Source organism: Balaenoptera borealis, assembly GCF_965194805.1.
Source record: "Balaenoptera borealis genome assembly, chromosome: 13".
In the NCBI taxonomy this organism is placed as follows: Eukaryota; Metazoa; Chordata; class Mammalia; order Artiodactyla; family Balaenopteridae; genus Balaenoptera; species Balaenoptera borealis.
In genome coordinates this window covers 52,291,446-52,305,744 of record NC_138870.1, presented here as the reverse complement: position 1 = coordinate 52,305,744, position 14,299 = coordinate 52,291,446, and the positions used below count along the sequence as shown (strand labels likewise).

General features: G+C 39.4%; 1 long non-coding RNA gene across 1 annotated transcript in view; it reads left to right on the top strand.

The window, feature by feature from the left end:
* The window catches only part of LOC309609608, a 39,798-nt gene continuing 25,499 nt past the window's right edge, over window positions 1-14,299 (top strand). The window contains exon 1 of the long non-coding RNA XR_014233514.1: window positions 1-14,299. This exon is cut by the window's right edge and continues 24,204 nt beyond it. This is a non-coding gene — a long non-coding RNA (uncharacterized lncRNA).

Here is a 14,299-nt window from a genome sequence, read left to right as displayed (position 1 = left end):
TTCAGACTATAAGTGGATCCTGGCATCTCCAGGACCCACAAGAAGTTTGGCTAATTGATAAAGGTCTGGAAGCCCTGGAGAATATGCCTCTAAAACTAATCTGAATTATGTAGAAATTTTCTGTTTTTTCATGGTTCAGGAAAGTCCTTTCTTATCTCATTTAAGGCAGATTGAGACCAATGCTTAAAAATGACTTGTTGGGAATTCCTTGGCGGTCCAGTGGTTAGGACTCTGTGCTTCCACTGCTGGGGCCCCAGGTTCCATCTCTGGTTGGGGAGCTAAGATCCTGCCATGCAGCGGGGCCAAAAAAAAAGACTTGTTGAGAAGTGACAATTGAAGTCCTTCAACTTTCCTTCCTTGGAGTCCAAGTACCAGAAAAGTAGGGCCAAAGTCTTGAGTAACTATAGGGTAGTGGGGAGACAGCAAAGTGGACCAGGTTTGGCAGGGGTGTGGGGTGGGTAGATACAAGGGAGGTCAGGACATGGTGGAGAGAGAGAAAAGAAGGAGTCTGAAGGAGCAGATGGATAAGGAGAGGAAAAGGAGGCAGGTATGAGTGTCTTTAAGGTTGGAATAGATGAAGGAGTAATGGGTGAGGAGGACAGGTGATCCTTGAGAGGTTAAATAGCTTCAGATAAAGTTGATTGAGATTGTTGAATGGCCCCACTAAAGTGAGACTGAGAAAGCCACTTTTCAGTTTCTTCATACCAAGAGAAACAACACCATTATCTAGAGGGGGTTTTTGATCCTTAGGATGCATGGGCCTCCCATAGATGAACCAGCCTGGGGAGATCCCAAGAACCCCAGAGAGAGGATATTGTAGCTCCAAACTATCCTTTGTAAAAATGTTGACATTTTTGGAGATCCTTAGACTGCATTAGTGCCATAGTGATGGAGCATATAGGAGGAGAGGAGCCTGGTGGAGTGAGAATTACTCACGTGTCTAGGCTAGTACTCAAATAAACAAAAAAAGACCTCATGAAAGATCTAGGAGTAATATTCGACTCAGCAGAAAAGAGCCTAGAAGAATTCCACTCAACAGAAAGAGTCAGGGATTGAATCCTCACTCAAAAAAAAAAAAAACCTAAGAAGACTTCCATCCAGAAAAATTCTCACCCAGACAGAAAAGGGCCAGAAAGAGTTCCTCTCAATGGAAAGAGTCAAGGATTAAATCCCCACTCCAATAGTGCCAAGATGCTGCTATGGAAAATAATATAGTGGTTCTTCAAAAAATTGAAAATAGAACTACCATATAACCCAGCAATACCACTTCTGGGCATATATCCAAAAGAATAGAAAGCAGGGTCTCAAAGAGATATTTGTGCACCCATCACATTCATAGCAGCATTATTTATGATAGCCAAAACAGTAGAATAAACCCAAAATGTCCATTGACATTTGGGATAAATAAATGGATGAATGGATTCACAGATGAATGAACAAAAAAAAAATGTAGTTTATACATACAGTGAAATGTTATTAGCCTTAAAAAGGGGGAAAATCTGACACATGCAACAATATGGATGAACCTTGAGGACATAATGCTAAGTGAAATAAGCCAGCCATAAAACGACAAATGCTCTATGGTTCCACTTATATGAGGTATCTTGAGTAGTCAAACTCATAGAAACAGAAAGTATAATTGTGGTTGCAGGGACTAGTGGGAAGGGGAAATGGGGCGTTGTTTAAAGGGAATAGAATTTCAGTTTTTCAAGACAAAAAAGTTCTGAAGATTGGTTGCACAAAATGTGAATACACTTAACACTGCTGAACTATACACTTAAGATGGTTAAGATGGTAAATTTTACGTTATGCCTATTTTACTACAATTAAATTAAAAAACAATTTTTTTTAAAGAGCCAAGATAACTTTTGTCCAGGAAGACTCTTTCTCAAACAGAAAAGAATTAGGAAGAGCCCCATTCAATAGAACCAAAGTAATTCCTTCCTGTGTTACAACAGACAAATGTCTGGATGACTGGATTAGGAGTTGTGACTTATCCCTGCGTGTTATTGGGCTGAACTGTGTCCCCTCAAAATTCATATGTTGAAGTCCTAACCCCTAGCACCACAGAATACCCCAACGATACAGATGACTCTTGAACAACACAGGTTTGCACCAAATGGGTCCACTTTCACGCGGATTTGTCTTTGATAGTACATACTCCAGTACTACACCATCCAAGCTTGGCTGACTCCATGGATGCAGAACTGTGGATACAGAGGAACCTCTAATACGGAGGACCAACTATAAATTATACGCGATTTTCAACTGCACAGAAGCTCGGCACCTGTATCGCCCAGTTTCTTCAAGGGTCAACTGCATTTGTAGACAGGACCTTTTAAGAGGTAATTAAGGTAAACTAAAGTCACATGGGTAGGACCTAATCCAATATGACTGGTATCCTTGTAGGAAGAGGAGGTCAAGACACTGACACAGAGAGACAACTATTTGAGGACACAGCAAGAGGACAACTGGGGCTACATAATTTTCCATTATCTTTGTGAATTTAAAGTTCACATTTAGTCTTTAATATATTTAGGGTCCACATTCAACTATCATATTTGGAAGGAACATGGTTTTATTTTTTTCTCTATTTGGTGATCTAGTTTTCCCCAAACCATCCATGAAAAAGTTTAGTTTGTCCTTTCCCTGTTTTGTGGTAATAACTCTCAAATATATATGGCTGTATCTCTGAACTCCCTATTCTGTTCCAGTGTTTATTTATCTGTTCTTGTACTTTACTGTTTTATTTCCATGGCTTTGTAGTATGTCTTACCACCTGCTCCTCTGCATTTGGCTCTTCTTTTACAACTAAAAAAGATAAACTTTGTTCTTTCAAATAACTTCAGACTGTTTGTTGAGTTTATAAATAAATAAATAAAGCTGGAATTTTTATTGAGATTGCACAGAATTTATGGATTAATTTGGGGAGAATAGATGTCTTTATAATAATGTTATCTCATTCAAAAGTAAAATATTTTCCCATTTATTTGAGTATTTTCCTATGTCTTTTAATAAAGGTTAAACTATTTTTTCATAGGTAATTTCTATATTATTTGATAAATTCTTAGATATTTATATATTTGCTTTTAAATTATGTTTTCCAGTTGATCATTACTCATATAGAGAAATGTTATTGATTTTTATCAATTCATCTTGTATCTGGTGCTTTTTCTCAATGCTCTCATTCGTGCCAATAGTTTGCTTGTTGATTCTGAGTTTTCTATATAGATGATCACATCATCTACAAATAGTGAGAACATTATCATTTTTTTCCTGATTCTTACATCTTTTTTTTCTTTTCCTATACAGCTTACTAGGTACTGCAGAACCATGTAAAATAGTACAAATGAATGTGAGCAAACTTGTGTTTTCCTGATCTTAAAGCAAATGCATCTAAATTTTTTCCACTAAGTAAAAAGTTTGCTCTACGTTTTTTGTATTAAACATTAATCAAGATGAGGGAGTTTCCTTCTATTTCATGTTTTTTAAGGATTTTAAAAAATTAGCATAAATGGTAATCATTATTAAAGTCTTCTGAGTTTATCATATGATATTCTCCTTTAGAATATTAGGGAGGAATTATATTGCCAGACTTTTCTGACATAGATTATGCTTACATTCTTAAGATAAACTTGATAATAATGAATTTTTTATGACACTATTGGACTTAGTTTGCTAATATAGGCATTTCCTGCTTAATGTCATTAATCCATTTTTGAAGATGAGATGCTCTGAGTGAAGTCACTAGCCAGTGGAAGTTATAATACATTTCACATCAACCCCAAACCCCAAATAAATTTCTTAAAACGTAAGAAAACTCATAAAAAACCTATAAGTAACAAACACTACTGTAAGACTATAAAATGCTTAAAACATCACTTCCCAATCACCTTAAAACTAAGTGGAAGTTGGTACATAGGACTTTGGGGAGATCAGCTGAGGTACAGTCCTGGCCCTCCTGCCTTTCTTCCTGTTCCCTACCTGGAAAGCAGATACGATGGTTGAACTTTCAAGCAGCCACTTTGTGAGGTAAGGGTGGAAACACTAAGAATGGTAGAGAAGAAAGCCTGGCTCCTTTATGCCTTTGTAGAGCTGCTCTATTAGCCTTTGATTGCCTATTTCCCTAGATTTCCATTAAGTGGGAAATATATATCCTTATGTATCATAATAGGTGTGTCTGTTACTAGCAGCAACTGAACATCCTTCCTAACTGATCCAGGTACCTTATTATTCAGGCCTATGACCTCATTTCCTCAGAGGTATCAGTTACCTGCACTGATCTCATGTATTGCAGGATGGGCCAAAGCCCTGCCCTAGGTTTTATTCTTCCCGGTGAGTTTAAGCTGGGGGATGGGAAGGGAGGAAACAGGGATGAGCCCCCAGAGCAGAAGGTCTCCAGCTGTTGACCACTTCCTTTTTCTGCCACTTCTTCAGGTGACTCTTCAAAGACTTTTTTCGTATTAAAAGAAGCAGCACGGGAAGAGGATAGTTTTCTTACACTGTAATATACTAGTCCTGAGGATGAGAAAGGGAGAGGGGGATTCTGCAGCCTAATTTTGTAAACGATGCCAAGCATGGCCACATTCCTTCAGCTCATTCTCAGCACCATCAGCGCTACGGCTGACAGCTGCTATAATGAAAATTTGGCTGGAGTATCCTTGGAAAAGAGCTTGTTTCATGTAATGTCACAGAAACAGCAAAATCTCTCAGCCTGCAAATATCTGATATGTAAGGTTTCAGACACCTACTTCATATCCTGAATCCTATTTGTACATCCCAGCAACTATTTTGCCAACTCTCTTTGAAGTCATCACTCAAATGTTACTTCCTCGCTGAAGCTCTCACTGAGCGTCCAATTTAAAATTGCACATCTTCCAACTCCCCCATCTTTCTTCCCTGCCTTTATTTTTCCTTCGTAGCATCTAACATACGGTATGTATTTTATTTATGTATTCTGCTCATCATCTATCTCCTCCAACTGCATAGAGGTCCACAAGTGCAGTGGTGTTTGTTTTCTTCACTGCTGTATCACCAGTGCCTGGCACATAACATATGCTCAATAATTATTTATTGAATAGATGAATTCCAAGGTGTTAAACGGACATCTCCCCATCACAGGGGTTGCTGCATTCCTTTAAATCAAAAAACTAAATTGTATTATTCAGAAGCACCCCTCAATACCCCAAGCCACCCCTGAACTGCTCAGGCTCATAAGGAGTTCCCATGGTGGAGGATCTATTCCTTAGTTTGCATGATGTATGAGTCAGGAGACAAGCAAGAGATAGATGGCGCTCTTAAGAGGAGTATTTGAGGATTGCTTAATAAAGGGGCTATTTACAGAGGTTTGGGCAGGCTTAAAAGAATCCTTAAAAGGGAAGGTGAAACACCCTGGACTAAAATCCATTAGGAGCTCTTATCCACCCCCAAACCTGTCCCCTGCTTCCCCCTTGAAGAGACAAGGAGAAGGCCAGTCACTGGAACCTGATGAGAGTAGTTGTGATTGTAGGAGTTGTGGCCTGTGTATAGACAGAGCTAGCCCGCAGTGAGCTTGCAGGCAGGGAGCTGAGGAATAACGCCTGGCCATTACCCTCTTTCCTCCTTCTGCCCTCCTGCCAGTGCCTCTCAAGCCCAACAGGAAGCCTGAGAGTATGGAATCTTATTGATGCAGTCTATTAAATTCAATTTCCAAGACTACTGAGAAGGGAGGAAACAGTGGAGAGTGGACTTAGAAGAGAAAAAGGAAAATATCCAGTACAAGTGGTAATAATATACTGGTCAATTATGCAATCTGTAACTCTTTTTTCTAGAAAACTCTTTTCTGCCATTGCCCAAGCCCCAAACTGATAAATTCCTGAAAGCCAACTGTATGTGACCCTGATTATTTTCATCAGGGTGTCTACTACCCATCAGCATCTCTACCTGGAACTCCTACACTTTAGCACACTCAGTACCTCTGTCTACAATCCATGGGATCCACCTGTTCTCGGCAGTAGTTGTAGGTAGCATGATGCCCCCCTTAATTAAGAACGTGTTTTAACCACAATCTACCCGTTTACTGACTGCACACGTACCTAATGTACTTTTCCCCTTCAGCCCCTATGTCAGCAGACACTGGTAGCCAATGACAGAATTAATAGTATTCTTTATTCTTTACTTAGGATAGTAAGGGCCTTTAACATCTCCTTCTTCTAACTGAACCAAAGCATCATCTTTCTAACATCGAACTTGACTGCTACAGTATAGTTGGAAAAGCTTATGGAAATTAGGCATTCCCCAGGACTAAGTAATCAATGTATTTCCCTCACCTACCTGCCCCTGCAGGTTGTCATTGTATCAGATGGTTCCAATTGCTACAGAGGGTGATCTCTCCATCTTAGGTTCTGTCTAGGTTTCTGGTCACGAACTAGGAGTATCCATATTAAGTAAGTCTCACTCTTGCCTGGATCATTCAAATACAGTTCCTTTGATCAGATCGCAAATTCAAACCCCTGTTCTGCCAAAGCATTAGATTAAAATAGGCAATTCTCTTCAGCTTTGCATCCCTGTGTCTTGTAGTCATTCCCCACAGATCAAAGTATGATAGAAACTTGGTTCACAAATCTCACACCGTAAGTAGGGCCATATTGGTATCCTGGTACCTCCCAACTACATGACCACCCTAGGATGTAACCAACGTTCCTAGAATTTCACAGGTGTATGTGGTAAACAGAAAAATGTTCCCCCAAAGATGTCCATAGCCTGACCCCTGGTAACTCCCTCCACAGCAAAAGGAATGTTGTAGATGTGATTGAGTTACTTAAGGATCTTCAGCTGGGAAGAGTATCCTGGACTATCCAGGTGGCCCCAATATAATCACAAGGGTTTTAAGAGAGATGTAGGAGGGTCAGAGTCACGGAAGGAGATGCGGCAACAGAAGTATAGGTATGTGACTGCCAGGGAGAGAGAAAAATTTGAAGATGTTGTGTTGCTAGCCCTACAGATGGAGAAAGGGACCATAAGCCAAGGAATGTAGATGAATTTTAGAAGCTGAAAAAGACAAGGAAACAAATTCTCCCCTAGAATCTCCAGAAGGAGCATAGCTCTGCTAAAATCTTGACTTCATCCCATAAGACTCATTTCTGACTTTGTATTTCCAGAATTTTAAAATCATAAATTTCTCTTATTTTAAGCAATTACATTTGTTGTAATTGTGTTACAGCAGCAATAGGAAATTAATACTGGTGCCACCCTATCTCTGGGTGATAAATAATGGAATGAAGTGGCTCCAGGACAGCAAAATGAATAACAGGTGAGTACAGGTCTTGTACTCACTCTTTCTCTCTTTTCACTAAACTTTGTACCAGCACACCTCAAAGATATTGCAAGTTCGGTTCTAGACCACCACAGTAAAGCAAACATCGCAATAAAGTCAGTCATATGAACTTTTTCGTTTCCCAATGCATAAAAAAGTTATGTTTATGAAGAACCTAGTGGCAAGACGGGAATAAAGACACAGACCTACTAGAGAATGGACTTGAGGATATGGGGAGGGGGAGGGGTAAGATGTGACAGGGTGAGAGAGTGGCATGGACATATATACACTACCAAATGTAAAATAGATAGCTAGTGGGAAGCAGCCGCATAGCACAGGGAGATCAGCTCGGTGCTTTGTGACCACCTAGAGGGGTGGGATAGGGAGGGTGGGAGGGAGGGAGACGCAAGAGGGAAGAGATATGGGAACATATGTATATGTATAACTGATTCACTTTGTTATAAAGCAGAAACTAACACACCACTGTAAAGCAATTATACTCCAATAAAGATGTTAAAAAAAAAAAAGGTATGTTTACACTATACTGTAGTCTGTTAAGTGTGCGATAGCATTATGTCTAAAACAACAATGTACACATACCTTAATTGAAAAATGCTTTACTAACACAGCATTGTAAAGCAACTATACTCCAATAAAAAATTAATTTAAAAAATAAAAAAAGTTTTATTGCTAAAACATGCTAACCATCATCTGAGCCTTCAGCAAGTCATAGTATTTTTGCTGGTGGAGGGTCTTGCCTTGATGTTGATGGCTGCTGACTGATCATGGTGGCGGTTTCTGAAGGCTGGGGTGACTGGTAATTTCTTAAAATAAGACAACAATGAAGTCGGCCACATCAATTGACTCTTTTTTCACAAATGATTTATCAGTAGCATGCAATGCCGTTTGATAGCATTTTACCCAGAGTAGAACTTCTTTCAAAGTTGGAATCAGTCCTCTCAAAACTTGCCACTGCTTTATCAACCACGTTTACGTAATATTCTAAATCCTTTGTTGTCATTTAAACAATTTTCGGGCTTCCCTGGTGGCGCAGTGGTTGAGAATCTGCCTGCCAATGCAGGGGACACGGGTTCGAGCCCTGGTCTGGGAAGATCCCACATGCCACGGAGCAACTAGGCCCGTGAGCCACAACTACTGAGCCTGCGCGTCTGGAGCCTGTGCTCCGCAACAAGAGAGGCCGCGACAGTGAGAGGCCCGCGCATCGCGATGAAGAGTGGCCCCCGCTTGCCGCAACTGGAGAAAGCCCTCGCACAGAAACGAAGACCCAACACAGACAAAAATAAATAATTAAACAATTTTCATAGCATCTTCACCAGGAGTAGATTCTATTTCAAGAAACTACTTTTTTTTTTAACTTATCCATAAGAAGCAACTCCTCCTCTACGAAAGTTTTATCAGAGATTAAAGCAATTCAGTCACATCTTCAGTCTCCACTTCTAATTGCATTTTTCTTGCTATTTCTACCATATCTGTATTTACTTCCTCCACTAATATCTTGAACCCCTCAAAGTCATCCATGAGGGTTGGAATCAACTTCTTCCAAACTCCTGTTCATGTTGATATTTTTACTCCTTTCCATGAATTGTGAATGTTCTTAATGGCATCTAGAATGATGAATCCTTTTCAGAAGTTTTTCAATTGACTTTGCCCAGATCCATCAGAGGAATCACTATCTATGGCAGCTATAGCCTTATGAAACGTATTTCTTAAAATAATAAGATTTGAAAGTTGAAATTGCTCCTTGATCCACAGGCTGCAGAATGGGTGTTGTATTATCAGGCATGGAAACAATATGAATCTCATTGTACATCTCCATCAGAGCTCCTGGGTGACCAGGTGCGGTCAATGGGCAGTACTATTTGAAAGGAATCTCTTTTTCTGAGTAGTAGTAGGTGTCAACAGTGGGCTTAAAATATTCAGTAAACCATGTTGTAAACAGATGTGCTATCATGCAGGCTTTGTTGTTTCACTTACAGAGCACAGGCGGACTAGATTTAGCATAATTCCTAAAGGCCCTAGGATTTTCAGAATGGTAAATGATCATTGACTTCAACTCAAAGTCACCAGCTGCTTTAGCCCCTAACAAGAGAGTCAGCCTGTCCTTTGAAGCTTTGAGGCCAGGCCTTGCCTTCTCCTCTTTAACAGTGAAAGTCCTAGATTGCATCTTCTTCCAATATAAGGCTGTTTTGTCTACACTGAAAATCCGTTGTTTGGTGTAGCCACCAGCATTCATTACCTTAGCTAAATATTCTGGATAACTCGCTGCGGCTTCTACCTCAGCACTTGTGGCTTCACCTTGCACTTTTATGTTATGGAGATGGCTTCTTTCCTTTAACCTCAAAAACCAACCTCTGCTAGCTTCAAACTATTCTTCTGCAGCTTCCTTGCCTCTCTCAGCCTACATAGAATTGAAGAGAGTTAGGATATTGTTCTGGATTAGGCTTAAGGAAACGTTGTGGCCGGTTTGATATTCTGTCCAGACCACTACAACTTTCTCCATATCAGCAATTAGGGTGTTTTGCTTTCTTATCAGTCCCGTGTTCACTGGAGTAACACTTTTAATTTCCTTCAAGAACTTTTCCTTTGCATTCACAACTTGGCTAATTGGCACAAGAGGCCTAGTTTTGACCCATCTCATCTTTCAGCATGCTTTCCTCACTAAGCTTAATCATTTCTAGCTTTTGATTTAAAGTGAGAGACGGGCAACTCTTACCTGAACACTTGGAGGCCATTGTGGGGCTATTAATTGGTCCAATTTCAATACTGTTGTGCTTCAGGGAATAGGGAGGCCTGAGGAGAGGGAGAGAGACGGGGGAATGGTTAATTGGTGGAGCAGTCAGAACACACACGACATTTACCGATTAAGCTCACTGTCTTAAACGGGTGCAGTTTCTGGTGCCCCAAAACAATTATAATAGTAACATCAGAAATCACTGATCATAGATCACCACAACAAATATAATGATAATGAAAAAGTCTGAAATATTTCAAGAATTACCAAAATGTGACACAGAAACACGAAGTGGGCAAATGCTATTGGAAAAATGTCGCCTATAGACTCGCTCAACGCAGCGTTGCCACAAAACTTTGTTTGTAAAAAAAAAAAAAAAAAAAGGCAACATCTGCCAAGCACAACAAAACATGGTATGCCTGTATTTGAAATAATTTTAGCTCTACAGAAAAATTGTAAATGTAATTTCAGAATACGCTCCCATGCCCTCCCATGCAGTGGTGCCAGGGGCCAAGGGCAAGAGGAGAGAATTGTCTAAAAAAGGGCATGGGGAAAGTTTCTGGGGTGAGATGTTACGTTATGATTGTGGTGATGGTTACAGAACTGTATACATTTGTCAAAAGAAATTGAATTGAACGCCTAAAATTTGTTAATTTTATATGTAAATTATATTTCAATAAAATTAATTTTAAAATATTTAAAGGTGGTCAAAAAATACAAGATTTTATGTTTGTATTTAATTTAATTTTGGCCACACTGCACGGTTTGTAAGACCTCAGTTTGCAGACCAGGGTTTGAACCTGGGCCCCAGCAGTGAAAGAGCCGAGTCCTAACCACTAGACCATTAGGGAATTCCCTGTATTTACTTAATTAATTCCTGCTAAGTATATTGTTTTCATAATTATGATATTATTTAGTTTTTATGCTCACCTTTTTAAGTAAAAAGAAACTGTATAGTGAAAAATAATTTATGAGAAAAATAGAAAATCAAGTTGAGAAATCTCTCAGGAAGTGGAACAAAAAGGACAACATAGTACAAAAAAAGATGCATATTTATCACATGGATGAAACTTGAGGGCATTATGCTAAATGAAATAAGCCAGTCACAAACAGGCAAATACTGTGTGATTCCACTTATGACATATCTAAGCTAGTCAAATTTACAGAAATAGAAGATCCGAATAGTGGCTGCCAGAGGCTGGAGGGAGGGGGAAATGCAGGGTTGTTGTTTAATTGGCATAGGCTTTCAGCTCTGCGAGATGAACAACTTCTGGAGAGCTGTTTTACAACACTGCGAATATATTTAATATTACTTAACTGTATACTTTACAATGGTTAAGGTGGTATGTTTTATCTAATGTTTATTTTTATATAACAGTTAAAAATAATTTTTTAAAATCAAGAAAACAGAAATATCCTTTACTCCAAAAATTCCGTTTGTAAAACTTTATCCCACAGACATGCTAACAAGATCCCAGAGGCATATGTGTAAATGTATATAAATGTTTATATACACATTTGTGCATAAGTATATATAAATCAACAAGGAAACAACCTAAATGTCCATCAAGAGAAGAATGGCTAATTAAACAATGACATAGACAGCAAAATATCAAACTGTGGTGAAAATGAATTAATTACAGTCATACAGACAAACATGGGTAAACCAGACATATAATATTGAGTAGAGGGACTTCCCTGGAGGTGCAGTGGTTAAGAATCCACCTGCCAATTCAGGGGACACGGGTTCAAGCCCGGGTCCGGGAAGATCCCACATGCCGTGGAGCAGCTAAGCCCCTGAGCCACAACTACGGAGCCTGTGCTCGAGAGCCCATGAGCCACAACTACTGAGCCCATGTACCACAACTACTGAAGCCCGTGCGCCTAGAGCCCGTGCTCTGCAACAACAGAAGCCACTGCAATGAGAAGCCCGCACACTGCAACGAAGAGCAGCTCCTGCTCACCACAACTAAAGCCCGCGTGCAGCAACGAAGACCCAACGCAGCAAAAAATAAATTAATTAAATAAATAAATTAATTTTAAAAATGTGTAAAAAAAACATTGAGTAGATAAAGCAAGACATAGATGTAGATGTAGAGGAGGATACCATTTTCATAAAACTCAGAAGCCACAAAGCTAAACAATATATGGTATGAGAATATATACACTCAATTCAATTTTGATTCAACAAATGTGTTTTGAGTACCTACTATATTCCAAGCAGAGTTCTAGACACCAAAGATAGAGGCAGCAGTAAACACAAAAGACAAAAAAGCCTGCCCTCATGGTGCTTACTTTCAAGTGATGGAACAGACAACAAACAAGATAAGTAAATTAAACATGTTACACACTAGAAAGTGAATCTTAAAGGAAGGGGCTAGGAAGTGGTAGGGAGATTAATTAGATAGGGTGGCCAGGGAAGGCCTCTCTGAGAAGATATATTTGAGGGAAGACTTGAACGAAGCGAGGAGTTAGCTGTGCAGAGATCTGGGGAGAGAGCCTTCCAGACAGGAGACACAGCAAATACAAAAGCCCCAAGGTCTGAGTGTGTTCAGAGAAGCAAGGTTGAGAGGGAGGGGTGGGACCAACCATGTGATCTTGTAGGGTTTTTCTCTGAGATAGAGAGCCATTGTGCAAAGACCTGACTTTGTGCACCATCTGACTTAGGTTTAGACGGAATTACTCGGGCCGCTGTATTGAAAGTGGACGGGAAGGGGCCATGGTTGGAAAGAGGGAGCCAAGTTAGGGGGCTTCATTGGTAATGCAGGTGAGAGATGGTGGCTTGGAATAGAATGTTGCTGTGGTGGTGAATTCTGGATATGTTTTTAAAGGCAGAGCCAGCAGGATTTGCTGACAGATTGGATGTGAGGGGTAAGACTAATAAGAGTTCAAGAGTGACTCCAATACTTTTGGCTTCAGGAACTGAGTGATGTATATGTGGTAAGACAAATAACAACAAAAAAGGGCGAGATTACAGCAACAAACTTGAGTACAGTATTTTTCTCTGGAGGTTAGTAGGGGTTAAGACTAGGGAGGAGCCCACATGCAGCTTCAAATATTGATAGTGGTTGAGTTCTGAGATTGGATAAAGGGTTCCATGGTGTTTATTTTCTTCTTCTTCTTTAAACTTACATAGTCATCACACAAATATTCTTTTATAAGTATCTAACGCTACATACTTTTTTTCTAAAAATAACAATAAAATCCCAACAGTAGATAAAAGTGAAAATATAAAAACTAATCACATGTAGGACTATTTCCTAAAATAATTAGCAATGTGCACAAAGGTTTATATACAAGGAGATTCCCTCTTCCTCATTAGAAATAAGAGTAATACATTGGGGGAAATACAGGAATGGTTAAACTATGACACAATAGAATATTATGCAGCCATTAAAAACCGTATTTTCAAAGCTATTTACATGGGCACTGCTCCCCTATTTTAAGCAATAAAGCTATGTGGTAGGATGATACTTATTGTATTATATATACATAAAGAAAAGAGACTGGCTATTTGAATGTAATTATAGAACTACATATAGATCTAGCATATTAGTTTGAATGAAGTGTGGCTTTGAGTTACAAAAATACACAAAAAAAGTGGCTTTAACAAGATTGAGGTTTACTTTGCCTTCATGTAAACAGAATTCCAGCTTGGGATGGTTGTTCCAGGGTAATCAGAGACACAGGCTCCTTGCATGTGATTGTTCTGCAACATTCAGCACGGGGCTTCTTGCAGTCTAAGCTGGCTACTCCAGCTCTAATCATTATGTTTGCATTCTAACTACGGGGAAGGAAGAGAAGGAGATGGAAGGGTATGTCCCCGCTTCACGAAAATCTGCTAGAACTTTTCATCATTGCACTTGTAGCCCATTGGCTAGAATTTAATTTGTATGGCCACACCAGCCTGCAAGCTGAGGTCATATGCTGAGCTAAAAGCTTGGGATCTTACTATATAGAAAGAAAAGGAGAACAAATCCTGGGAGACAACTCTTAGTCTCTGTCACATCCAGTGTGATTCCACTTTTCTTAAAGACAGAGACAGCCAGACCAGAAAGTTGTATAGCAAAATATGAGTGCTGGTTATCACTGGTTGGTAGAATGTTGGACAATTTTTGCTTTCATCTTGTATTTTTCAATTTTTTTTATACAACATGTACTATTGTTAAATATTAAAAATAAAATACTTAGAATTAAGAAGAAACTATATAACAAAAACAAGGAAATTGAAGAGTATTCTTCTCTGTCCCAAA